This window comes from Symphalangus syndactylus, chromosome 13 (genome assembly GCF_028878055.3).
Source record: "Symphalangus syndactylus isolate Jambi chromosome 13, NHGRI_mSymSyn1-v2.1_pri, whole genome shotgun sequence".
Classification (NCBI taxonomy): domain Eukaryota; kingdom Metazoa; phylum Chordata; class Mammalia; order Primates; family Hylobatidae; genus Symphalangus; species Symphalangus syndactylus.
In genome coordinates, this window is record NC_072435.2 from 89185947 (window position 1) to 89213909 (window position 27963).

Sequence of the window (27963 nt, forward strand, 5' to 3'; positions counted from 1 at the left end):
CCCTTGCAATAGGGAGAACATTTATTAATGAAGAATAACTCAAAGGAAAGGAAGGGGTCCTGGTCTCCCATGATTCCTCATGGGAGCCTTGGGGAAGGATGAAGGTGGGTCTTATCACAGAATATTCCAGGGCTGGGTTGTCCTTTGTGGGGATGGCTGTTTCTTTTGAAACACAAAAGGGTGGGAGATTTCTTTCTCTCTCTCTCTTTTTTTTTTTAAGAAACAGGGCCTCACTCTTGTCTCCCCAGCTGGAGTGCAGTGGTGTAATCATGGCTCACTGCAACCTCAGCCTCCTGGGCTCATGTGATCTACCGCAGCCTCTCAAGTAGCTGAGACTACAGAACTATAGGTGCACCACCAAGACCAGCTATTTTTTTTTTTTTTTTTGTAGAGACGGGGTCTCCCCGTGTTGCCCAGGCTGATCTCGAGCTCCTGGGCTCAAGCCATCCTCCTGCCTTGGTCTCCCATAGTACTGGTATTACAGACATGAGCCACTGTATTTGGCTCATGTAGGGGGTTTCTTAACCATCACTGCTTTTGGGAACAAAAGCCTTAGAGGAAGTTTAACAGTGTCAAAATTCTTCAACTTTTAAGAGGCCAACGCAAATTTGAAAAAACAAAAACAAAAACAAGTTTTTATAAGTTTAGGTATGAGATAATATCAGAATTCTTAACTTATCTTAACTGTTTGCTTGTTCAATAAGAGACACTTAAGCTAACTCCTTATTTAATTTGAGTAAAGAAAAACAATTGACTTGTCTGACCAAAGCTAAACAACAGGAAAGGAAACACAGCTCCTCTTACTTTCCTTGAGAATCATGGACCAATTTTCAGTTTGGACCAATCATGGAACCTTTTTCTGTAGCTTATAGAAATTCATTCAAAATGTACTTTTTGAGCACCTGCTATGATGTGCCAGGCATGAATATAGGTAGTGGAGATACAGCAGTCAATGTGACAGTCTGTAATTTCTCCCCTTGAGCCCCTTGCTATGGAGAAAGAGAATGCAACAAAGGGCAGGGAGAGCCAGGGGAAGGGGTAGTACTGTTTCCAAAAGGTCAGCCAGAGAAGACCCCCACAATAAGGTGACAGGAATTAAAAACCCGAGGGAGGGAGCCGTGCTGAGGCCTGAAAGAACATTTTGGGCAGAGGGAACAGTAAAATGGGAAAACCCTGAGATGGGAACTGTTAAAATAATTAATCGGGAGGACATTTAGCTGAGCCACCTTCAGCACCTTTGGTTCCTACCTAAGCAAATGGAAAACCAACTCAATGTAAACAGTAAAATGAAACCAGCATAACCAATCAGAAACTGCCAGCTAAATTCTAACTAGAGACTTTACCAGTCAGAAACTGACCTCTCACCAGGGACTTTCTGCTTTAACCAAATATTTTCTTTGTCTTGCTTCCATGAACACCTTATAAAAGCCCCCTCCTCTCCTCCCCTCGTAGCACCGGGCTGCTTGTGGTCTGGTGCTGCCCGATTCCTGAATCACTTAAAGCTCCAATAAACTTATGAAATTTTAATACACGTAAATTTATCTTTTAACAGAACTTGCCAAGATTTTCAAAGAACAGCGAGGAGTTCAGAGTCTCTAGAGTGCCATTGTAAAGAGGGGTAGTGGCTGAGGCCTGAGAGCTGAGGGAGCAGAGGCTGTGGGGTCGTACAGACAACTGTGATGACTTTGGATGTTACTCAGGTTGAGGCAGGAAGGTACTGACATGATTGCTTTGAGCAGAGACGGGACATCATCTAACATATTTTCAAAGGATTACCCTAGCTTGTGTGATAAGAGGATCGAAGCAGGCAGACCAGTGAGGAGCTGTTGCACTGCTCTTGAGAAGACGGGGCTCCGATCAAGATGGCCATAGTGAAGTGTGGTGGAGGATGCTTAGGTCTCCTTCGGGAATTAAACATTTATTCCTCCAGCAGCCGGGAAGCTCCAGCTAATGGCCTTTGGCTGTCAGCCTTCTTCAAGAATCTCCTTTGCTAAAGACAGCTGTCTTGCCCAGTGACACTTCCCCTGCCTGGAGGCTTGTTAGTGAGGGCTACAAAGGCCTGGCCCTGCACCTTGACTCAGGTCATCCCAGTTCAGACCTCCTCAAGGAGTCCGCTCAGGCCTTCCTTGTGACTACCTCACAGCCCAACTTCTCCCTTTCCACAGGCATTGATCCCAAGAGTACTCCCTAATAAACTCCCTGCCCACTCAGCTCCATCTCAGACCCAGCTTCCAGGGGAACATAGCTTGTGCATTGAGGTGGTGAGCAGTGGTCAGGTTCTGAATATATTTTATTTTATTTTATTTTATTTTATTTCTTTTTTGAAGACAGGGTGATATGGTTTGGCTGTGTCCCCACCCAAATATCACCTTGAATTGTAATAATACCCAGGTGTCAAGGTCAAGACCAGGTAGAGATCCTTGAATCATGGGGTCAGTTTCCCCAATACTGTTCTCGTGATAGTAAGTTTCATGAGATCTGATGGTTGTATTAATGGGAGTTCCCCTGCACAAGCTGTCTTACCTGCCACCATGTAAGAGAACATTTGTTTCTCCTTTACCTTCCACCATGCCTTTGTGAGGCCTCCTCAGCTATGTGGAACTGTGAGTCCATTAAACCTCTTTCCTTCTCCACAGAGAATCTAAGTGGTCTGACAAAGGAATAAAGCTAGCCATCAGCACGTCCACCAGGAAATGTTTCCAGCAGTGTTTTTTTCTGCAAGGCCCATGGTGCAATAATAGGCTCCCATGAGAAGTTGAAAATAGGCAAAGCTGCTTACAAACTACCTTTATCATACACCCCGAGAATAATTCCAAGGCAACATTGAAGTAATCAAAATGACATGACACCACCTTGTATAGATACAGTTTCACAGTAGAGAGAAAGTTCGCTGTAGGGAATAGGAGTTAAGGAGATGAATGTTGAGCTGGGGCTTGACAGGAGTATGGAGTAAGTGGAAAGCCTGGGAAAGGTGCACTAGGGGAAGGGGGAAGGTGAGAGAGGGCCCAGAAGTGAAGATGTTTTGATAAAATGCCTAGGAGGGGCCGTTGCTGTAAGCCTGCCTCTCATGAAAATTACATCTGTTAAGTAAGGTGGGGTGAGTCAGCTAATTTTTAAAACCAGGCCAAGAGTTTGGATTTCACCCTTCACACTACCAAGAAAACAGAAGAAATCTCAACACTTTTAAAGTGCCAGTGTGAACTGTGAATCTCCATATCAGAAATGTGCAGTATTTCCCAAACTTATTTGACATTGAAAACCTCTCTTCCATGACACAACCTATTAATATCTTTGGAAAGATTTGTCCCACAGACACATTGAGGTAGAGAACACTCAACCTTGGGGTGTAATGGGAAACCTAGTGGGTCAAAGGAGCCAGTGATAACCAAGATTTTTAAAAAGGTATGAACAGTATCTTAGGTGGTATGCCAAAAATGTTGATTTATTCTCCTCCAACAATTCATGTTTACTGTTAGCAGCATATTATGGGGCACATGGAAAGAGACCCATGGTTTTCTGGAACCTTCTTTTCCTTCTTTAATGATTAATAAATCGGTCACATTTTTGATTATATGACTTGTATCCTTGCAAAATATCCCATGGCTTGGTATCATACTGCATTTCTGTTCAAGCAGTGGTTGTATTGCCTGTTCCTCAGGAGGCAGTGGGCATTGTCTCTGGTCGTTGTCAGATGCCAGCTGGCACCTGTAAGACAAGCAGGAAGGAACTGGTCTTGCCCTATAACAACAGCCCCGAGCCAGGAAAGCTCTGTCTATAGCCCCAGGCCTCTGCGGTCTGTCCCCATGCTTGCCAGGACTTCTCATCCCTTTGCTATCTTCTCATTTCGGTTCTCATTTGCTTACTGTGGTGCCTCTCCAACTAAGCCACTTGGTAATTGAACTTGAGTTTTATCTTCCCTTCATTCTACTTCAAAAATACCCGAACATAGCTTGTTTGTTTTTCCAGTGGGGCATCTGACAAGTCCTTAGCTTCCGTTTAGCAATAGTTCCCAGTCAGAGGTGATACCAAATCCCCCCAGGCCTCTACTATGTGGCCTTTGAAAATGTGTGGAGGCATTTGTGTGTGTGTGTGTGTGTGTGTGTGTGTGTGTGTGTGAAGCTGTCACCACACATTGGCGAGGATTAGGGGTAGCATTACTGCCATGTGATGGGCAGGGGCTGGGGATAATCCTACAGAATGAAGAGTTGCCCCACCCAAAATACAGGTAACACCCCCAATAAGCACTGCTGTATGCTTCACATGAGTACCACTTTGCTAATTTTCAATATCTAAGGTACCACCTGTGCCATTATTAGTTTAATATTTTTCTTTGAATTAATTCACTTAAATTTTTTAAAATCTATTCAACAAACAGCAGTATACTTGAAATATGGGTCAATGTTATTTATATATTTTACAGTACACATAAAAATAAATACCTATCACCTAATACAAACTATTCTTAATTAATGATACACACGTGAAGTCGGGAAACACTGGAGCTATGGCCACATACCCAGTTAGATTTTATTTATGTATTTATTTATTTTTATATAGAGACAAGGTCTTGCTCTGTTACCTGGGCAGGCACAGTTATAGCCTACTATAGCCTCCAAGTCCCAGGCTCAAGCAATCCTCCCACTTCACCTCCCAAGTGGCAAGGATTACAGGTGTGTGTCACCATGCCAGGCTCATTTTTATATTTTTTGTAGAGATGAGATTTCACTATACAGCTTAGGCTGATCTTGAACTCCTGGCCTTAAGGGATCCTCCATCCTCAGCCTCCTGAATTGCTGAGATTACAGGCATGAGCCACCGTGCCCAGCCTCTTGTTGGATTTTGATGGAAATATTAGCCTTACACACATTTTCTCTTCTGAACCAGGAACATCTGCACAAGTACACCACATAGACTCCTTAGCATGAGCCATATAAGGGCAAAGGTCACATGTTTAATGCCCCATAAACATCATTTATTTTATTTAAAGTAGTCTATCCCAACGACAATGACAGCATTCTTGACCTGAGTCAATTCTCTTTGCTGGTTCCAAAGTCAAGGATAAAAGTGAGGGTCACTTGGCATTTGCCTCCTTGAAATGTAGCTCTCTGAGGGCCCACCTGTGTCTTGTGTCTCCTTCTTTCCTAATGCAGTGTCTGGCACACGAAGTCATGATTAACGAAGGTCTCAGTGAATGAAGGAAACAAAAACGTATGTGTACCCCTCAGTACGGGGCAAGTGATGGAGAACTGTAAATGCTACCGTCACTGAGTCAAAAAATCTTACACATGTTTCTTATGCAAGTTATGTAACTTCTCTGTGCTTCACTGTCCTTACCTCTGAAACACAGATAATCATAGAACCAACCTCATAACACCATTATAAGGAGGCAATGAGAGAGAGTATTTGTTGAGTGCTTAGAACAGTGTCAGGCATGGAATAAATGTTATAGAAATATTTGATGATGAATAAACAAATGAATGAGTGGTGCCTGGCTTGTACTCAGGTTTGCAATGTTTGCTGAAAGAGTGAATCAACAAATCCTAGACTAGAATGTTCCAACGGTCACATCCTTGGTGCTCAGCTGTTCCCAGAAGTAGCAGTAGATGCTAAAGCAAAACATCCCAAGCTCCAGTGAGGTCTTGCTATGGTTAGCAAAGAAAAGCTTTTCATAACAGATAGCCTAGGGTGATGCCCCATGTATCACCTTCCCCACTCCCCCAACCCCTGCCTAGTTACAGGCTGCACAGGAACTGCATACTGGTACAGTCCTCCCTTGGTATCCATGGCAGACTTGTTCCAAGACCTCTGCAGAAAGCAATACCCATGGATGCTCAAGTCCCTTGTATAAAATTATGTAGTATTGGCATATAACATACCACATCCTCTTGTATATTTTATTTATTTATTTTGAGACAGGATCTCACTCTGATGCCCAAGCTACAGTATAGTGGAGTGATCCCAGGTCACTGTAGCCTCAACCTCCTCAGCTCAGGGGATCCTTCTGCCTCAGCCTCCCTAGTAGCTAGGACTACAGGTGCATGCCACCACGCCTGGCTGATTTTTAAAAATTTTTTGTAGAGATGACTGTGTTGCCCAGGCTAGTCTTGAACTCAAGCAATCCTCCCATCTGGGCCTCTCAAGGTGATGGAATTATGTGAGTTACCATGCCAGGCTATCCTCCTGTATACTTTAAATCATCTCTAGGTTACTTACCATACCTAATACAGTGTTTGCTATGTAAACAGTTTTTATACTATCTTGTTTTTTCTTTGTATTATTGTTATTGTTGTATTATTTTTTTTTCAGAATATTTTTGATTCACAGTTGGTTGAATCTGGGGATGTGGAACCCACGGATGTGGAGGGCTGACTGTATTTATTTAGGGCAATGCTAGAACATGTTCAATTAACTAAATTCCTGTTCCGTCTCAATGAACTCATTCTGCAGGAACAACACACTCGTGTGCAGTGAGCACAGAGAGGCAGGGAAGGGGAGACAAAGGAAAGGAAGCAGCAATGATGAAGCATTTATTATGCCCCTGGCACATGGAAGGGGATTTCAAGTACATTGTGTCATTTAATCCTCTGACAATCTTAGGAGCCAGGAGCCATTTTGAGATTCAGAGTTTTTAGCCTTTTTTCCTTTACTTTACAGGCCAGAAACGGATGCTCGAGGAAGCTAACTAACTCAGCCAAGGTCATTTGGCTAAAATACATAGCAGTGCCAAAATTTGAACTTAGGACCCTATGAAGTGTTTTTTAAATAAACCCCTGAAGTATTGTCCAGGGCCTCAGAAAGGTGCTGTCAGCTGCATATCAACATGTGCCCAGCCCACCAGCTGGATTTTTAGTGATCTATCTCCCATTATCATTATAGAGAACAAATGAGTGACATTAATAAAATAGACAATCTTTAATAGGTCCTGCCTGCCACCAGCCGTCAAGTCCTACAAAACAGCAGAGCAAAGTGAGGTTGCAGTTACTGCCCTGTGGTATTTAGTAAACAGCCAATATGATCCCATCTGAGACAGTCTGTGGGCAGGTCACGGCGTGGGTTTTTTAATAGGGTATTTGTCTCAAGGCTGATGGAAAATCACTCCATTCATGATGTTTCATCCATAGCCTTTTTTGCATGAGAAAATGTAGGAAAAGCTGATGCTCAGGGAGAAGGAAGACAGGTGGATCCCATACCCCACTGCTGGCAACACTGATTTTAGATAAATGGTTTAAATTTTCTTTCTTTCTCACACAATTACAGGCACAGCACTACGAAGTTGTCTTAGTATCTGAGTGATCTAGAGAGTATTCTGACTTTATTTGGCCAAAAAAGATGAGCTCCTTCTGGACTTCTCTAAAGAATCCTCATTGCTCTCTGTTCCCACCCCAAACCCTTTCTTCTGTTCCCATGGAGCATTTCTATAGTGAAATGTCATTAGCTTACTCTACCCTCTGAGCAATAATCCTCCTGCCTTTTAGAGATGACAGGTATGTATACTGCCTTCCAAACAGTTAATCTTATTAAGTCATCCACAGGATTGGGACATGGTCTATCCTCTGAATTTGTTAAGTCCAGCAAAGATTATCTGAGGTCACTGTTGGTCAGTCTGAATTTTGGGCTCCCAAGTAAAAATCCAAAGAATTCCCTCCCCTGCTTCATTGTCTATGAAATAAACAGATCTTCAAGCAGGATGGCCTCCCCTATAATGCAGGGCTTCCTTGAGTAGTGATTGTCCCAATATTTGAGATTCCTGGTGAGTGTTTCAGACACAAACCTGCCTGTATGTATCTTCACTGTTGGAATTTCCAGGCACAGTTGGCACTCATAAGAACTTCTTTCCTTCTGTTCTCTGTTGACAATGTAGAAGAGGAAAAGTGATTTAGAGAAATAATTTTCTCTCTACCCTTTTGTAGTTCTTAGTTGAGATTGACCCCTGTAACAAAAGATAGATTAATCAGAGAAAAACTAACAGAAGTTTAATGACATGTATATATGGTAGATACTCAGGGCAAGGTGAGTAAATCTCAAAAATATTGCTTTGAGTTCAGGCTTTAATACCATCTTTCCCTCCAACAAAGAAAAAATGGTTTGGGGATCTGCCCAGTTATGACAAGATGGTCAGGAAACGCCCCCAGCCTCCCCTGGCACACACTTCTTATCCTTCATTATCTCAATGTTTATACCATAATTTTGGTGGGATCAGTATTAATATGACAATATAAATGTTGAACTATGATAACTATTCCTTATCCAGATTTTGGATTTACCTTGAATTCCTCTTCTTGTTTGTTTGTTTAGTTTCTATGTATTTATCATTAATTCATCCCCAAACTCTCAAAAATGTTCACATGCAAGCATTGTATTAATTTCATCATCTTAGAGTCATCGTCAGAAAGTCTTCTTGCTTTCTCCAATATAGATAAGTTGCCCTGTAGACTTGCTACATGGCTCTTATCCTGAAGATTTTCTCTGAATATCATGCTGGGATTTCTTTCACTTGTTTCTTGTGTGGGATCCCCTTTGTCCTGCATTCCAATATCTTTCTCTTTCTTGTTTTACTCCTTTATTTTGGTGGAGGAGCTCCTCCAATTGCATCTTGAGAAAGGTGCATAGAGGCTGTGCTGTTTCAGAGCTTATATGTCTGAAAAAGACTTTATTTTATTTGATAGCTTGGCTGGGTATAAAATTCTATAAAATTCATTTTTCTGTAGAATTGCTTCTAGTTTCTAGCATCATTGAGAAGATTAATGGTCATTCTGATTTTTTATTAGAGCCTAACCAATTTTTCACTCTCTGGAAGCTTTAGAATTTTTTTTTGATTCCAATGTTCTTAAATTTCACAATGATATGTTTTGACTAATATATTTTATTATTTTGCTGGACACTTGATAGGAACTTTTATCTCACAATGACTTTCAGTTTGAAATTTTCTTAAATTACTTTTTGATGATTTCATTTACTCTGTTTTATTTTTATCTCTTTCTATGACTCATAGTGTTTGGCTATTGGACTTCCTGGCTTGATCCTTAAATTTCCTTACCCTTTCTCTCTTATTTTTTGTCATTTTGTTGTCCTTTGGAAGGTTTAATCAAATTTCCCTTCCAACCTTCTTACTGGATTTTTAATTTATAACATAATATTTTTAATTGTTAAGACTCTTGTGTTGTATGAATGCGCCATTTCAAAAAAGCATACTATTGCTTCATGTTTACAATATATTCTCTTAGCTCTCTGATAGTTTTTGTCTTTTTATCTAATTTATGTTTTCTCCAAATTACTTTAATCTCTTTGTTTTTAGTCTCTGCCTTTCATGTTAGAGGCTTTATTTAAAAGGTGATCATTGGCTGTTCACTTATATTTAAAATTGGGTCCCCAAAAAGCTGAATGAGACTCTGTATTGTGGGTGGGGCTTCAAGATCATTAGCTCACTTGTAGGATTATCAGGCTGAGCTGTTTGTTGGATAATCCTAATATCAGCATCTTTAGATCTTTTCTTTCTTCTTGTCAGATGTTTTCAGAGAAGAATCTTCTAAGATCCTGCACAGTTTTCTGGGAACCTAGTGATGGAAGAGGGCCATGAGCTGTAGCAGAGGGTTTCAACATTTAGTATTTAGTCCTCTTGCTTTCAAAATGATTGCTGCCCTCAACTGTGCCACATATCCCACACTTCAGAGACCTTCTGTTTTTGCTCTCTCTAGAGTATAAACCACAAATTTCTGCTGAGGGAAAGAGGGGTTAATTTTCTGATCACACAAAGTAAGCATTAGAATTTGGGCTGGGGAGCGGGGAGGATTTGTATTTGTGTCTGTCTGACTCCTAGACTTTTGTCTTCCCCTTTACTCCCAAATCATAAACCCCTGCTACTTCTAATTCTTGAGGCTTTGTGGTTCTATTTTAGAAAATGGGGTACTACTTAGCTTGCTCACTTAGGACATAGCTGTCCTAGACCTGCTAGGTCAGTTGTCTTTCCTTTTTCTGTTTTCTAACTCACAACATTTTATGGCTTTCATTTTTCCTCCAATTCTCCTTTCCTCCTTCGGTTTCCTTCCTATATGTTAGTTAGTGGGGATCCATAAAAAGTACAGGAAAACATGTGTGTATAATATCTGCTATCTTTAAGTTGTATTTGACTCATATATATATATATATATATATATTTTTAAACTTGGAAGTCCAAGATCAACATATATATTTTACTGATAAAATGTTCCAATATGTAATTTGTTCTCTTAATGACTACTTTTTTTAAGTAAGGAAGTTAAGGAAGCTACAGCAGTAATTCTTGAGGCATATTAGAATATTTCTTACTGACAAAATACTTTTGAACCAATTATTACAGGGATATGGTTCAACTGCAATTGTAGTGACCTAATTTACAAAGATAAAGCTGTCTATTTTAGAGAATGCAGTAAATTTCAAAAGTAAATGAGGGAATGTGAAAGGAATGAGGTAAATTGTGAATACCCATGGTAGAAGAACACTAGGAAATAAAGCCCTGGACCAAGTTGAACTGGGAATGATGCTTCATCAGTATAGTCAGAAGCAACATGCCTGGACATAGAATCCAAATTGTTTTTGAGTGGGGAGCCCAGAGACAAAATTGATTTTCCTATTCTAAGACTGAGCCACAATGTTAGGAAATTAGAAAGAGAGATTTAAAATAGCTCAGAATCAAGATTAAGAACAGCAAAAGAGGACTTGACAATTTCACTTTTATAAAATGCTATGAGCATGTTTGTGTTTATGGGAAATATTTAAAGATTGAAAACATCCAATATTGTTAAAATTGTGAAGACATAGGCAATTTCATTTACTGTTGGGGAGTATAGACTTATTAAGTAGTAATTGGTAATTATTTATTAAAATTATAAATGTGAATTTAGTTTGACTCAACATTTCAATTCCTACAAATAATCCTATAGGAAAGACTGAAAAGTAATGTACAAGGATGTTCATTGCATCATTGCTTGTAATAGTGAAAACTGAACACAACCAACATGTTCATTATAGAGGATTATTTCAATTCATGGTGCTACGGACCCAAATATAACTAGTCTTTTGTGGTCCACTCTTATAAGGAGATTCATTCAAAAGAAACTAATTTAGTATCTCTCAAAGAACATTGAAAGAGACCTAATTCATAACCTATAACTCCATTTATAATTTATCCTTGTTTTACAGCCTTATTACTGAATACTTGGAACACCATATATGGGGCAAAAGACATAAAGTTAATTAAAATATATGTATACAATGATACCCAAAATATGTTGTTCAACTTTACCAAAATGTTAGAAAATAGAATATATAGTATAATTTCATTAATGTTTAAAAAATATAAAGGCTTCCAGCTTTGAGTAATGGCAGAGTAGTTTGTATCAGACTAAACCTTCCACTGATTATAAACTCATTCTTCTCTCTCTCTCTCTCTCCCTCTCCCTCTCTCTCTCTCTTCCTCTCTCTCTCTCGCACACACACACACACACACACACACACACACAAACACAAGAAGGACCAAAAATAGGCACAAACTGGAGGAGATACAATACATATTCAACTGGTTTTTCACCTGCAGACATCCACCACCTGCAGAAAAAGTAGACTTTTTCAACTAAAGAATTAGAGACTTGGGTACAGGGCTGCCAGAGCAACTGGAAATTGAAGTGGGTTGTGGGGGGATCCCAGGAGGTTAGGAGTAATAGAACAGGGAGGTCCCAGAATTATGTACAAAATCTTCTCAAAACTTTGGCTGGCTCTTTAACCACAAATGTGCAGGGCAAGACTCCAAAGAGCATAGCAGAAAACATCAGCTGGATGGCTGAGCAGAGATTTCAGCAGCTGCCTAGTACTGGAGAGATACAGTTTGAAGTTGAAATCTCACCAAATTAGTGGGGCTTGATAAACATCTCTTGAATTCCATCAGTATGCCAGAAGCATCATGCCCTAGATATAAGGATCATATCCCCAAACTCAGAGTTATATCCTAGGAGTAAGAGCAAAAATAAAATATAACTAGCTTAACAAAGCCTAGAAACAAGCCTACACAGGATTAAGGTTATCCACAAGAAATTTACCTGCCTACTAGAACAAAACCAAATACTCATCTGATGAAAACGACAGAATTTAGAGTTTCTACATTGTCCAGCATACAATAAAAATTACCAGACATGAAAAGAAGCAGAAATATATGACAATAATAAAAAGAGAGAAACTCCAGAAAATAAAAGGATACCCACAAACAAAGCAGGTATTGGAATTAGCACATGAGGACTTTAAAATTACTATTGTAAATATGTCACAGAATTTACAGGAAACAATAGGTGTAATGTGTGGAGACATGAGGATTTCAGGAAAGAGATGAAAATGTTGGAAAAGAATCAAATGGAAATCAGAACTAAAATAATGCAATCTCAGAACTGAAAAATACAATATCTGAAATAAAACATACAATACCTGAAAAAATGATGGATGGGATCAACATCAGTTTGAAAACAACAGAAGGAAAGATCAGAGAACTTGAAGAAAAACCAACAAAAATCACCAGCTGAAGGAGAAGAATATTTGAAAATAAATTAACAGAGCCTTCCTTACCAATAGGGAAATACTAAGCAATCTAACATATGTGTTATTCAGGAGAAAAGAGAATTAATGAGGCAAAAAATATTTAAGGAGACTCGGCTGAAAATTTTCCAAATTTGAATAATATTATCAATTTATGAATCTAAGAAGCCCAGTATACCTCAAACAGAAAAAAATAGAAATTCATATCTAGGCACATAATTGACAAATGGCTGAAAACCAAGGATAAAGAAAAAAATCTTTAAAACAGCCTGATAAAAGACACATTTAATACATGGAAATAAAGATAAGAGTCACTGAAAATGATTCATCAGAAATAATGAATGATTTAGAGGTGGGAGCAGGACTTCCCAGGCCCTCTCCCAAGCAAAACAGCAATTTAACTGGTGAAAAGTATTTTTTAAAAAATCATTCCGGCCGGGCGCAGTGGCTCACGCCTGTAATCCCAGCACTTTAGGAGGCCAAGGTGGGCGGATCACGAGGTCAGGAGATCGAGACCATCCTGGCTAACACGGTGAAACCCCATCTCTACTAAAAATACAAAAAAAAATTAGCCGGGCGAGGTGGCGGGCGCCTGTAGTCCCAGCTACTCAGGAGGCTGAGGCAGGAGAATGGCGTGAACCCCCGGGGGCGGAGCCTGCAGTGAGCTGAGATCGCACCACTGCACTCCAGCCTGGGTGACAGCGAGACTCCGTCTCCAAAAAAAAAAAAGAAAATCATTCCAAGTCTGTGGAAATTGTCCTGAAGACATACAACATACAACACATGGAGAAGTATTTATTCAAGAAAATCTACTAAATATTGATAAGAACACTGACAGTCTGTGTCACTTGAACCATGACTTGCTCATTCCATTTCTTCACCTATCCTCAGGTCTGTGTTATGGAAGCTCTGCCCTGAGAATGTGCAACTAAGAAAATGAGGACAGGACCTTCCTGTCCCTTAAGTTCCCAGTCTGGGGCTACAGTTTTATCCTCAGAAGGGCAGGCTACTGACATTTTTTTGTCCATCCCAGCCCCGTGTTGCAGGAGCTCTATTCCTGGTAGACATGGCCAAGAGGAACAGGTCTTGCTTCCCCCATCATGCACTGCCAGGAGTAGGGTGGAAGCTCTGCCCCAAGTGCAGCAGCCAAGAGTAATGGGGCTCCAAACACCTACACCCCAGCCAGCTCATAGGGTGGAGGTTTCACACTGAGATGTGCAAGCCAAGAAGACCAGGGACTTCCACTCCTCCTCAAAGCCCATTATAGAGTGGGGATGTCACCCCAGGAAAAGCAGGTCCCAACCCCAAACTCCTTTTGAGTGGCACCGGGGTTCTTCCCAGAGGGAAAGGCAGGCCATAGGATCAACCCCACATATTTGCCTGAGGGGACTGATTATTTGGAAGAGAAAATGGAGAACACCATGTCTAAAGCTATTGTGAAATGGAGATGATAGTGGACAACAATTAAAAGGAGTCTGGTAACTGTGACATAAGCAAAATGGGAGCACAGAAGTTTTCAAACAGATGAAAAGACAAGACCCAACTACATGCCGTATACAACAGATACACTATAAATGTAAAAGCAAACAAGTCAGAAATTCAGAATTTTTAATGGGATGTATCTGTATACCTCTCTCAGTATTCTTGCTTGGCACATAGTGGGCCCAGAATTATTGGGTTTTAAATTTTAACCTAACGACTTAATATTCATTTATTTACTTAGGCTAGTCAAGTGATATAGTGGGTGTTTCTCTACTAATGACTGCATGTCATCTTATCCATGCTCTCCTATAATTTTTAAAATAAATGTGAATCTTTGTTTATCCTGCCTCACATTAAATAGAAACATTTTTTAAAAAATGTTGTGGGTACATGTAGTAGGTGTAGGTATAGGTATATAGGTAGGTAATGGGGTATTCATCCCCTCGAGTCTTTATCTTTTGAGTTACAAACAATCTGATTACTCTTTAAGTTATTTTAAAATGTACAATTAAGTTATTATTGACTATAGTCACCCTGTTTTGCTATCAAATAGTTGGTCTTATTCATTCTTCCTGTTATTTTTGTGTCCATTAACTATCCTTCACCTCTCCCACAGTTCCCCACGACCTTCCCAGCCTCTGGTTACCATCCTTCTACCCTCTATGTCCAGGAGTTTAATTGTTTTGATTTTTAGAACCCACAAATAAGTGAGAACATGCAATGTTTGTCTTTCTGTGTCTGGCTTATTTCACTTCATAATGATCTCTGGTTCCATCCATGTTGGAAATGATTGGATTTGCATTACTTTTTATTGCTGAATAGTACTCCATTGTGTATATGTACCACATTTTCTTTATCCATTCATCTGTTGATGGACACTTAAGTTGCTTACAAATCTTAGCTATTGTAGACAGTGCTGCAACAAACATAGGAGTGCAGATATCTCTTTGATATATGGATTTTCTTTCTTTTGGGTATATACCTAGCAGTGGGATTGATGGATCATATGGTAGCTCAATTTTTAGCTTTTGAGGAACCTCCAAACTATTCTCCATAGTGGTTGTACTAATTCACATCCCCACAAACAGTGTATGAGTGTTCCCTTTTCTCTACAAACTGGCCAACATTTGTTATTGCCTGTCTTTTGGATATAAGCCATTTTAACTGGGATGAGATGATATCTCATTGTAGTTTAAATTTGTATTTCTCTAATGATCAATAATGTTGAGCACCTTTTCATATGCCTGTTTGCCATTTGTATGTTTTCTGTTGACAAATGTCTATTCAAGTCTTTTGCCCTTTTTTTTGAATGAATTATTAGATTTTTCCTATAGAGTTGGAATCCTTATATATTCTTATTAATCCCTTGTCAGATGGGTAGTTTGCTGATATTTTCTCCCATTCTCTGGGTTGTCTCTTCACGTTGTTAATTGTCTCATTTGCTGTGCAGAAGCTCTTTAACTTGATGTGGTATCATTTGTACCTGTTTACTTTGGTTGCCTTTGCTTGTGGGGTATTGCTCAATAAATTTTTGCCCAGGTCAGTGTTCTGGAGATTTTTGCCAATGCTTTCTTGTAGTAGAAAACATAGTTCAAGGTCTTAGATTTAAGTCTTTAATCCATTTTTATTTGATTTTTGTATATGGTGAGAGATAGGGGTCTAGTTTCACTCTTCTGCATATGGATATCCAGTTTTCCTAACACCATTTGTTGAAGAAACTATCTTTTCCCCAGTGTATATACTTGGCACCTTTGTCAAAAAGTGTTTTCATCCTAGGTGTGTGTATTTGTTTCTGGGTTCTCTATTCTGTTCCATTGGTCTATGTGTCTGTTTTTGTGCTGGTACCATACTGTTTTGGTTACTATAGCTCTGTAGTACAATTTGAAGTCAGATGATGTGATTCCTCCAGTTTTGTTCTTTTTGCTTAGGATATCTTTGGCTATTCTGGCTCTTTTTGTAGTTCTGTATAAATTTTAGGATTTTTTTTTCTATTTCTGTGAAGAATATCATTGGTATTTTGATAGCATTTGCTTTGAATCTATAGATTGCTTTGGGTAGTATGAATATTTTAACAATATTGATTTTTCCAATCTATGAACATAGAATATTTTTCTCTTTTTTTGGTGTCCTCTTCAATTTCTATCATCGGTGTTTTATAGTTTTCATTATAAACATATTTTGCTTCTTTGGTTAAGTTTATTTCTGGGTGTTGAATTTTATGTGTGGATACTGTAAATGGGATTACTTTTTTCATTTCTTCTTCAGATTGCTCACTGTTGGCATATAGAAATGCTACTGATTTTTGTATGTTGATTTCGTATCCTATAAGTTTACTGAATTTGTTTATCAGTTCTAATAGTTTCTTTGTGGAGTCTTTAGGTTTTTCCAAATGTAAGATCCTGTTATCTGCAAACAAGGATAGTTTGACTTCTTCCTTTCCAGTTTGGATGACCTTTATATCTTCCTCTTGTCTTATTGCTGTAGCTAGGACTCCTAGTACTATGTTTAATAACAGTGGTGAAAGTGGGCACATCCTTATCCTGTTCTAGAGCTTATAGGAAATGCTTTAAGTTTTTCCACATTCAGTATTATACTATCTGTGGGTGTTTCGTATCTGACTTTTATTATGTTGAAGTATATTTCTTCTTTCCCCAGTTTTTTGAGGGTTTTTAATCACGAAGAGATGTTCAATTTTATTGCATGCTTTTTCAACATCAATTGAAATGATCATATAGTTTTTACCCTTCATTCTGTGGATATGATATATCACATTGATTAATTTGCATATGTTGAACCATCCTTGCATCCCAGGGATAAACCCCATTTGATCGTGATGAATGATCTTTCTAATGTATTGTTGAATTCAATTTGTTAGTGTTTTGTTGAGGATTTTTGCGTAAATATCCATCAGAGATATTGGCCTGTAGTGTTTTGTTTTTCATTGTGTGTGTGTGTGTGTGTGTGTGTATGTGTGTCTTTGTCTGGTTTTGGTATCAAGATAATACTGGCCTTGTAGAATGAGTTTGGAAGTAGTCCCTCCTCCTCTATTTTTCAGAATAGTTTGAGTAGGATTAGTATTAGTTCTTCTTTAAATGTTTGGTAGAATTCAGCAGTGAAGCCATTAGGTCCTGGGCTGTTCTTTACTGGGAGACTTGTTATTATGGATTCTATTTCATTACTTGTTATTGGTCTGTTAAGGTTTTGGGTTTCTTCCTGATTTAATTTTGGTAGGTTGTATTTTTCTAGGAATTTGTCCATTTCTTATAGATTTTCCAATTTATTGGCATTTGGTGCTCATAGTAGCCACTAATGATCCTTTGAAATTCTGTTGTGTCAGTTGTAATGTCTCCTTTTTCAATTCTGATTTTATTTGCATCTCTTCTCTTTTTTTCTTAGTCTGGCTAAAGTGTTGTCAATTTCGTTTAACTTTTTTAAACATCAACTTTTTGTTTCATTGATTTTTGTATTTTTTTAATTTCAGTTTCATTTATTTCTGTTCTGATCTTTATTATTTCTTTTCTTCTACCAATTTTGGGTTTGGTTTGCTCTTGCTTTTCTAGTTCTTTAAGATGCATTGTTAGATTGCTTATTTGAAGTTTTCCCTCTTTTTTGATGTAAGCACTTATAGCTGTAAGTTTCCCTCTTAGTACTAATTTTGCTGCATCCCATAGGTTTTGGTATCATTTGTTTCAAGAAATTTTTTTAATTTCCTTTTTAATTTCTTCATTGACCCACTGGTAATTCAGGAGCATATTGTTTAATTTCCATGTATTTGTAAAGTTTCCAAAATTCCTCTTGTTATTGATTTCTAGTTTTATTCCATTGTGATGAGAGAAGACGCTTGTCATTATTTCAATTTTTTTTAATGTTGTAAGACTTGTTTTGTGACCTAACATATGGCCTATCCTTGAGAATGATCCATGTGCTGAGGAAAAAAAATATGTATTCTGTAACCGTTGGATGAAATGTTCTGTAAATATTTACTAGATCCATTTGATCTACAGTGCAGATTAAGTCTGATATTTCTTTGTTGATTTTCTGTCTGGAAGATCTGTCCAATGCTGAAAGTGGAGTGTTGAAGTCTCCAGCTGTTATTGTATTATGACGTATCTCTCTCTTCAGCTCTAATATTTGTTTTATATATCTGGATGCTTCAGTGTTGAGTCCATATATATTTAAAATTGTTATATCCTCTTGCTGAATTGACCCCTTTAACACTATTTAGTGACTTTCTTTGTTTCTTCTTATAATTTTGGGCTTGAAAGCTATTTTGTCTGATGGCACTATAGCAACTCCTGCTGATTTTTGTTTTTTTTCCATCCTTTTATTTTCAGTCTATGTGTGTCTTTAGAGGTGAAGTGTGTTTCCTGTAGGCAACATATTAATGGGTCTTGTTTTTTCATCCATTCATCCAGTCTATGTCTTTTGATTGGGGAGTTTAGTCAATTTACATTCAATGTTATTATTGATAAATAAAGACTTACTTCTCCCAATTTGTTATTTGTTTTCTGGTTGTTTTGTGGTCTTCTCTTTCGTCTTTCTTTCCTTCCTGTCTTCCTTTAGTGAAGGTGATTTTCTCTGGAGGTAAGATTTGGTTTCTTGCTTTTTATTTTTTGTGTCTCCATTATATGTTTTTTTGGTTTGAGGTTACCACAAAGCTTGCAGATACTATCTTATGTCCCATTATTTTAACCTGATAACAACACTGTTTTCGTAAACAAACAATCAAAGAGAACACTAATAAAAGCTCTACACCTTAACTTTGTCCCCTTGCTTTTTAACTTTTTGTTGTTTCTATTTATATCTTATTGTACTGATGATGTCTTGAAATGCTGTTGTCATTATTATTTGTTATTGGTTCATCATTTAATCTTTCTACTCAAGATAAGAGTAGTTTACATATCACAATTACAATGTTAAAATAGTCTGTGTTTTTCTGTGTACTTACCATTACCAGTGAGTTTTGTACTTTCAAGTGATAACTTGTAATGTTCCTTTCTTTCTGATTGAAGTATTCCCTTTAGCATTTCTTATAGGACAGGTCTGGTGTTGATGAAATCCCTCAGCTTTTATTTGTCTGGGAATGTCTTTATTTCTCTTTCATATTTGAAGGATATTTTTGCCAAATATACTATTCTAGGGTAAAAGTTTATTTTCTTCTTTCAGCACTTTAAATATGTCATGTCATTCTCTCCTGGGCTATTTCTCTTTTCATTTCCACTGAAAAGTCTGCTGCCAGACATAGTGGAGCTCCATTGTATGTTATTTGTTTCTTTTCTCTTGCTGCTTTTAGGATCCGTTCTTTATTCTTGACCTTTGGGAGTCTGATTATTAAATGCCCTGAGGTAGTCTTCTTTAGGTTAAATATGCTTGGTGTTCTATAACCTTCTTGTACTTGAATGTTGATATCTTTCTCTAGGTTTGGGAAGTTCTCTGATATTATTCATTTGAATAAACTTTCTACCCTATCTCTTTCTCTACCTCCTATTTAAGGCCAACAACTCTTAGATTTGTCCTTTTGAAGCTATTTTTTAGATCCTATAGGTGTGCATCATTGTTATTCATTTTTCTTTTGTCTCTTCTGACTGTATTTTCAAATAGCCTGTGTTCAACCTCACCAATTCTTTCTTCTGCTTGATCCATTCTGCTATTAAAGGACTCTGATGCATTCTTTAGTATACCAATTACATTTTTCAGCTTCAGAATTTTTGCTTGATTCTTCTTATTTCAATCTCATTGTTAAATTTATCTGATAGAATTCTGAATTCCTTCCCTGTGTTATCTTGAGTTTCTTTGAGTATCCTCAACACAGCTATTTTGAATTTTCTGCCTGAAAGGTCACATATCTCCATTTTTCCAGGATTGGTCCGTGGTGCCTTATTTATTTCATTTGGTGAGGTCATGTTTCCCTGGATGGTGTTGATAGATGTTCTTTAGTGTCTGGACATTGAAGAGTGAGGTATTTATTGTAGACCTCACTGTCTGGGCTTATTTGTAGCTGTCCTTCTTGGGAAGGCTTTTCAGATATTTGAAAGAACCTGGGTGTTGTGATCTAAGCCATATCTGCTTCACTGGGCACCCCAAGCCCAGTAACAATGTGGTTCTTGCAGACTCATAGAAGTACTGCCTTGATGGCCTTGGACAAGATCTAGGAGAATTATCTGGAGTACCAGGCAGAGACTCTTGTTCTCTTCCCATACTTACTCCCAAACAAACAGAGTCTCTCTTTGTTCAGAGCCACCTAAAGCTGGGGTGTAGTGACACCAGAACCTCTGTGGCTACCACCACTATGACTGCTGTGGATCACACCTGAAGCCAGCACAGCACTGGATTTCACCAAAGGCCTGATGTAACCACTCCCTGGCTACTGCCTATGTTCACTCAAAACCCTAGGGCTCTTTGATCACTTGATGCCAAAGCCAGCCAGGCCTGTGACCTTCCCTTCAGGGTGGCAAAGTCTCACAGACACCAGGTGGGTCCAGAGGTGCTGTACAGGAGTCAGGGAATACAGTCAAAAACCTTAGAAGTCTACCTGGTGTTCTATTGTACTGCAGCTGAGCTGGCACTCAAACCACAAGGTGCAGATCAGTGCACAAGATGCAGTCCTTCCTCCTCTTCCTTTCCCTTTCCAAAGGCAGAGGAGCCTCACTCTGTAGCCACTGCCACTCCAGGCCATAAAGAGTACTGCCAGACTACCACCCATGTTTTCTTAAGGCCCAAGGGCTCTTAAGTCAGCTTATGGTGAATGCTGCCTGGCCTGGGACTTACTCTTTAGGGCCATGTGCTCCCCTCTGGCCCAGGACAGGTCCAGAAATGCCATCCAAAAGTCAAGTCCTGGAGTTGAGGGCTCCAAGAGCCTGCTTGGTGCTCTATCCCCCTGTGGCTGTGCTAGTACCTAAGTTGCAAGACAGAGTTCCCTTTGCTTTTCCCTCTGCTTTTCTCAAGCAGAAGTAGTTTTGCCCCACAGCCACCACAACTGGTAATGTCCTGAGTCTCACCTGAAGCCAGCCAGTCTCAGAGGCCCACCCGAGGCCCCCAGCATATTACCTGGGTGTTGCTGCTGGTTATTTAGGGCCCAAGGGCTCTTCAATTAGTAGGTGATGAATGCTGCCAGGACTGGGTCCTTTCCTTCAAGTAAGGAAAGTACAGGAGTAAGTATGGGAAGAGAACAAGAGTCTCTGCCTGGTAATCCAGATAGTTCTCCCTGATTTTTCCAAGACCATCAAGGCAATACCTCTATGAGTCTGCAAGAACCACAGTGTTACTGCGGAGTGGGTTCCCTCCTGGCCCAGGGTATGTCTAGAAATGTCATCTGGGAGCTAGGACCTGGAAAGAAGTCCTCAGGACCCTGATTAGTGCCCTCTCCTGCTGTGGCTGAACTGGTATCCAAGATGCAAGACACAGTACTCCTCACTCTTCCCTCTTCTCACCGGAATCAGAAGGAAGGGGTATCTTTTGGAGCCATGAACTGTATAGCCTGGGGTAGGGTGGGATGATGCCAGCACTCCCTTGGCTGCCCCAACTGGTGTCTCAGTAGGTCACATGCCCCACCCCGAGTCCACTCTCTTTAGGCCTTGTTCAGCACTAGGATTCGCTCAGTCTTCCAGTCCTTATGGCCTAGACTGCCTTTTAAGTTTATTTAGAAACACAGCACTGTAGCCCATGGTGGTGAGGTTTGTGGGAACTCAAGTTCTGACCACTGGGATTCTCTCTGGCTAGGGCTGGTTTAAATGCCTCCTCCATGGGTGGGTGTTAGCTGAGTTTGGTCCTGTTTCCCTTTCTGCTCTAACCTGACAGCACACTGGGGAAGGGTGGCATTGGCAATTCAAGACAGTTTTTTTCTATCTCTTCAGTGGCTCTTTCATCAGAATGAAGATAAAACCAGGTACTATGAGGGCTCACCTGATTTTTGGTTCTGATGAAAGTGTTTTTTTTTCTGTGTAGATCATTGTTAAATTGGTGTTCTTGCTGGGGGGAAGATAGGTGGCACTTTCTATTCCACCATCTTGCTCTGCCTCCAAATCTCCCACAATTTTTATTAAGCAGATTTTTTTCTTCTGAATCTTCTATATTCTTTGTCTTTTTTCCTCATAATTTTTTTCTGTAGCTTTTTGCACTATATTCAGAGAGAATACCTTGATTTGGTCTTCCAAATCACTAGTTCTCTTTTCAATTGTATCTGTTCTGTACTTCATTTCTGGTATTGAGTTTCTATAATTTGTTAATCATATTTTTAGGTTTTAAAGATCTCTTTTTCTCTGATTGCTACTTTGTCTACAGCTCTTTTTTTATGGATCTAATAAGAATTTTATCTCAGGAAGCTTAATAAAATTACTTGAATGTTCTCTTTGGCTGCCTGCATTTGCTCTCTCCTCAGAATTTAATTCTCTACTCATTCAGCTTTCAGGCTATAAGGTTGGTTCTAAGGTCTGGTGATTCTCAGTTATTCCTTTTCAAATATAAATTGATCTGCATTGGTAACTGGTCTCCTTTCCTCACCAATTGTTTAGGTTCCCTTCCAACATCTCTTGCCACGTCTGCCCCCTAAATGTGGTGACTAACTGTAACACATGTGTTTTACTCCAAGGTTCATGGGCAGGTGGGGGAGGCCAGCAGCTTGGCCTCAAATAAACAAGTAGGGAAAGTTACCTTTTAGAGCACCTCAGGGCATTTCACACCTGTCCCAAGTTGTGTCTTTCCTTAATTAACAGTTCAATAATAACTGGAGCAATGCTCTACTTTTCTCTATGGCCCCAGTTCTTATTCTAAGGGTCTCCCATGACGATCCTTTACTCAGAGACCCTGGGAGCAAACACAATAACTAGTTGCTCTATGTGCCACTGGGAGAGGTAGGGCACTAGCCTGGCACTTTGACTATCTTGTCAAGCATCCTACAATACACTTCTACCCTGCCCTGTTGGCCTTGGGTTTATTTTTCTCTTGAGAAAATTAGCATATTCAGATTTGATGGTAATATCAAACACCTACTCTATGCCAGGAGCTATGCAAGGCAGAAATAATACAGTAATGAATACAACAGGTGGTAACTTGTCCCAGTGAAGTTTACAGGCTGGAGAATTATTTATCCAGCAGCCCCCTCCTTCACTGTGGTGGACTGTGTGTTTCTCAGTGCTTTGGTATTCCTGTCAGCCTACTACCATCCAGAAATTCTTCAGCTCCCCTCAACTGGCATTTTCTAGGTAATGTCTAGGACTTAGTCTTATATTATGGATCACATTTCACTGGGATCTGGAAAGGAGAAAGCATGTTGGCTTAGTGCACCACCTTGAACCAACCCCCCCTTTTTTTTTTGCTTCAAGTGGAAGAGGAAGAGCTAGTGGAGTTCAGATGTTCTTTATGACTCTATAAACAAAAGAAGTCATTTCCACTCCCCAAAGGAAGGCTTTGAATACAATTATTCCTACATTGGTTCTGGCTCTGTAACTGGAGTTTCTTTGGAGATTGGCGGGAGAAATCAGAGTCCTAGTCATAATTCTAACATCAAGGAGCAAGTCTAGGAATGGGACTGCGCAGCTCACCATCTTGCTTTTTCATTTTGCTGCTTCTAACATTTTCCATGATCCCCTAATCAGTGTGACTTTTAAAAATATGGTTTGGAAGTGCCACTTTTGGAGCATGTGAATAGAAGAGCATCTCATCCCCTCACTCTCCCCGGTACATCCCAACCCCTACCATGCTTCAAAAGAAGGACTGTCTCTACAAATTTTGCTTCACTCCCTGATGTCTGGAGATCAGTCAGATAGGTGGATTTCTTCAGGTCTTCTTTGGAACCCAAAAGATCTCTTTCTGCCTTTCAGTTGCTCCCAAGCTTTGGCAGAAAACTCTATTTTCAGAATCAGTACTTTTTCTAGTTGACCTTTGTTGATAAGTTCGTTCCTTGCTCTGGTTTCAGTAGATTTGTTTTTATTAGAACCAAACTGAGTGAAAGGCTTTCCTTCTCAGAAATAAGGACAAACACCTCACTAGGCAGCTTGTTTAGCCACCCTTAGGCAAACACCAAATTGAGCATTTAGCAATTCCTTTTTTGAAGCTGGAGGGAAGGGTCCAAGAAAGCCAACTCCCAGTTTCAAGAAAGTGTAGACACTATTTGTGTACTTTTCTTTAGATGGTTGTCATTTTTAACCAAGTAGCTACACTGTCAACCTCTGATATCTCTGTGACCACATCTAGGTGACAAAGTCAATCAAACCACCCTTGCCCTACCTGCCCCAAAGCAACAAAGATCTTATCTTCTGATGAGGATTTAAGAAAGACTAAGTCATCTGGCAAGGAGGCAGTTAAGAAAGGTTCAGGCAGCACTTTTTTTGTTTTGTTTTGTTTTTTTTGTTTGGCAGCAGCAGTATTTTGTGGCTGTTTTTTTTAGCACACAAAAAAAGATTGTGGCTAATAGATATGTCAGAGCTTTTTAGAAACACGTCTTATTTTTTGTGTGTTCTGCAGCTCTCAAAAAAAAAGTGGGGGGCGGGGGGAATCAATCCTTTGCAGCTTCCAAGAAAATGGTTTTTCTTTTCTTCTTTTTGTTTGTCACACATTTAAATCCTAGAATCACTTAGAAAGAGGGAGGGATGAACGTTTTCAAAAGAACTGGCTCCCTCACTCCACATATGCAGTTATAAGCATGTGCAGTAGAGAAGGTACTATTGGTATTACTGGGTCACAATTTGGACTTTTGATTTAAGTAGAGAAGACTTGTACTATACAGTCAGCATTTATTATATAAAGTTGCCCCTGAGACTAATCTTCAGAAACTAGATAAACCGAACTGTGTGGTCTGATAAAGTGTCTCCCTTGGAGATTATCTCACAAGGATATGAAAACATTATACCCTACACCAAAGATGTGAGTGATTGAAATATATAGGCTGGGCGCGGTGGCTCACGCCTGTAATCCCAGCACTTTGGGAGGCCGAGGCAGGCGGATCACCAGAGGTCAGGAGTTTGAGACTAACCTGGCCAGCCTGGTGAAACCCCATCTCTACTAAAAATATAAAAATTAGCTGGGCTTGGTGGCATGTGTCTGTAGTCCCAGCTACTTGGGAGGCTGAGGCAGGAGAATCGCTTGAACCCATGAGGCAGAGGTTGTGGTGAGCTGAAATCTCGCCACTGCACTGCAGCCTGGGTGACAGAGTAAGACTCCGTTTCAAAAATATATATATATATATATATATAAAAAGGCCAGGCACGGTGGCTCATGCCTGTAATCCCAGCACTTCGGGAGGCCAAGGCAGGTGGATCACAAGGTCAGGAGTTCGAGACCAGCCTGGCCAACATGGTGAAACCCCGTCTCTACTAAAAATACAAAAAATTAGCCGGGCGTGGTGGCAGGTACCTGTGATCCCAGCTTACTCAGGAGGCTGAGGCAGGAGAATCACTTGAACCCGGGAAACGGAGGTTGCAGTGAGCCGAGTCTGTGCCACTGTACTCCAGCCTGGATGACAGAGTGAAACTCTGTCTCAAAAAAAAAAAATGGAAAAAGAAAAATATATACATATTATACACACACACACACTCTCCCCCCACCCCCGTGTGTGTGTGTGTGTGTCTTAAACACTCATACATACCTAAATTTGTATATAAAAGATTTGTATAGAGGGCCTTGTTTTTGAGATACATCATGAATATAATGTCTATTTATACCTCTTTCTTCTTGGCTGGGTAACTCTCACTTTTCTTCTTACTCACCGTTAAAATCAATGTGGCCTCTTTCTGATTTAACGTTTTTGAACTTTTCAATACCTATACATAAATCAACCGATCAACTTCTGAAGACAGCGTTGCCTTCAAGGGAAGGAGATGAAATGCACACAAAGAGGGAAGCAGGTTTCCTGGAGCCTTTGGCTCAATGTCAGGTGAAGCTTGAGATTCCAGAGTTAGGAGACACTAAAGATGGAACTGGCCTTTGTGGTTTCCTTTCCATTCTCTTCCTTTCCTTTCCATTTCCTTTCCATTCTGTGATTCTCAAGGGTACCCTCAGTCTTTGGAATTAACATCTGATTGTCTCAGGGGATTGTGTAATTGAGTAAAAACAGACCCAAAGTGGCAACACGAAGAGACTTGGAATTAATATATCTTTGGGGACAAAATATTCAGCATAATTAAGCATAATTTGATTAACATGGGATATAATTTAATTAGGCATATGGACAAAGGAGGGAGAAAAGGTTCTCCACTGTGAAGACGAGATCACTCTATCGTACATGGTGGAACTAAAATTATGAGGGCAAGTTTGAAGATAATATAAAAACCCATATTTAAGTCCAAGAGGTTTCTTAGACTTCTCTTTTACTTCCACATGTGGACTTATTCAGCAATCTATAGTGTCTATAAAATTTAATGTAAACTGCTACATTTGGCTTCCTACCAAAAGAAATTCAAACCCTACACTTTTGACATTTAAAATATGAAGTATTACTATAAGCTAAATATAAAACTAAATCTCCTTCTTTCTTTTACTGAATAATCATTTATTGAGATAGTAATATGGGTCAGGTACCACATAAGACATTAAGAATTTAAAGACAAGTAAGAAATAGTCCATCTCTGACCTCAAGGAGCGAGAAAGGCTGAGCATGGGGGCTCCTGTAATTACTCCTGTAATCCCAGCGCTTTAGAAGGCCAAGGTGGGAGGATCGCTTGAGGCCAGGGGTTTGACATCAGCCTGGGCAATATAGCAAGATCCCATCTCAAAAACAAAACAAAACAAAAAAACACCACCTTAGACTGGCGTGGTGGCACATGCCTGTAGTCCTAGCTACTTCGAAGGCTGAGGCTGGAGGATCTGTTAAGCCCAGGAGTCCTAGGCTGCAGTGAGCTAGGATCATACCACAGTACTTCAGCCTGGGTGACAGAGTGAGACCTTGTCTCTAAAACAAAATAAAAAGGAGCAAGGGAATGTCAAGCAATGATTCATATAAAGACAATGAAGGGTACGTTCCGAGAATGGAATCCCATAGGCCTCTCCAGGAGTTTTCTCAGGATGTGGCGAGAGGGTGATCCAAGAGAAAGAGCAGCCAAGATGGCGGCTGCAGAGTCTCAGCCTCAGAAGTGACACACCAGCACTTCTGCCATAGTTTTTTGATCACACAGATCAACCCTGGTACAGGTGAGACAGGACTAAAAAAGGGTATGAATACCAGGAGCGGAGGCTCATTGGAGACTGTCTCGGGAGGCTGCCTACCACAGTTCTCCAGAGACAGGCAGAGGACATAAGTCAAATAACAAAGTACTGCATTTTACGAATTGAGCCACCATCCAATAACCTCCATTACAAGTTTTAACTAAAAATGAAAAGCTGTAAGGCCTAAGCAGAATCTCCTACTTCTTTCTGAATCTAAACCTTGGGATCTTAGTACCTTCTAGAAGGATGCATAGAGGAAGGGTAACAAAATTGATAGAGACAGGAGACAGCCAGAGGTCCCTGGCGAAACCCTGCCTTCAAGCCTAATACAGCCTGAAGGCTGAAAAACCGTACTGCTGGTCCCAGATGAAGCCTGTTATTTCCCGACTGATTCTTTCTGAATAACGCCCACCTGCACACAGGGAGGACGGGGTGGAGCCTCGGGAAGTTCATGGAATTTGCAGCGAGGAGGAACCTGGCCTCTCCTGTTTCTGTGTGGTGACCTGGGATTCAATCTGTGAGGTGGGAATCCTGCTAGCAGGATTTTCTGTCACTTTGCAGATAATTATTTTCCCTTTTTCCTTTTTGCCCAGTAAATTCCTCTCCTCACCCTTCTATGTGTCCGTGAGCCTAATCTTTCCTGGTCGAGTGACAAGAACCTGGTTTTAGCTGAACTAAGGAGAAAATTCTGCAACAAAATGACAGAGAAAATAAAATGACTTATCTCCTTAGTCACTTGTATGAGGAGGTGGAGAATCAGAGAGGGGGCTGGGTGCACTTGTCCAC

The 27963-nt window shown here is 39.9% G+C and overlaps 1 protein-coding gene across 2 annotated transcripts in view; it reads left to right on the forward strand.

The window, feature by feature from the left end:
- CRADD (CASP2 and RIPK1 domain containing adaptor with death domain) overlaps positions 1 to 27963 on the forward strand; it is a 367228-nt gene that overhangs the window by 186162 nt on the left and 153103 nt on the right. The window lies entirely within an intron of this gene.